Below are 908 nucleotides of genomic sequence, written 5' to 3'. Positions count from 1 at the left end.
TTAATTCCAAACAATTCTACATTGGAGAAAAAATGCAGATCAGCAAATGACACTACATTAAATCTCCATTTATCCATGTCTGCTGTGGAGACGTGGATTTCACCAATCTTTGTGTTTAAAACATTCACTGCAGAAGAGGCAACAGATCCCTTTAAATATAAATGCAATATGTCAAGCAGGTTGATCTGTTCAATTAGCTTAGTTATGTATTTATTCCTCTTGAGTTTGTTGGATAGGTCAACTGAGCAGGAAAATCTGGCAGAAGCACTAAGCAGAATATCAATTTACAGACAAGATTGGTTGATATTTCAGCATCCAGCTGATCAACAACACGCTCATTCAAATTCGAAAGGTCTTGTTGTGTATTTTTCAATGTTTTTCTTTTAGTTGAAGCTGTAAAATAGTTAGTATTATTTCCCTGTACTAGTCCCCAGCCTGGTTAATTACAGGTTATATCAGGAAGAGCATCCAGCTTAAAACCCTCTGCCAAATAGTGCTCCCGCGATCAATCAATTAGTCACGACTATTAAAAAAGTCGACGACTAATTTGATAGTCGATTAGTTGTTTTTTTCCCCTCAAAACTACTTTCTAATGCCAGAATTATCATTGTCTTTAGCATATAGCCTAAACAATTTAAGTTCAGGCGTGACCCGATTGGTCGACTATTGATTGATTGGTTTATTTAAAGCATAGATTCTGAAAAATACAGGACAAAACACAAATATATCAAACTCATTACAGAAATAATGAAATTTATTGATTAGAAAATAGAAAACTAACAAAAACAAAGACACACTTGTGTCACATTTAATTCATTAAATATTGTAATTATTATCTAAAGTTTGTTTGATTGATTGCTTGAGAAGGAATGGGAGGTGGAGGCCAGTGGCCACCCCATGGTTTCACC

Source organism: Oryzias melastigma, linkage group LG15, assembly GCF_002922805.2.
Source record: "Oryzias melastigma strain HK-1 linkage group LG15, ASM292280v2, whole genome shotgun sequence".
NCBI classification, from domain to species: domain Eukaryota; kingdom Metazoa; phylum Chordata; class Actinopteri; order Beloniformes; family Adrianichthyidae; genus Oryzias; species Oryzias melastigma.
The sequence above is the reverse complement of the archived record's forward strand: the minus strand, read 5'-3'. Positions refer to the sequence as shown.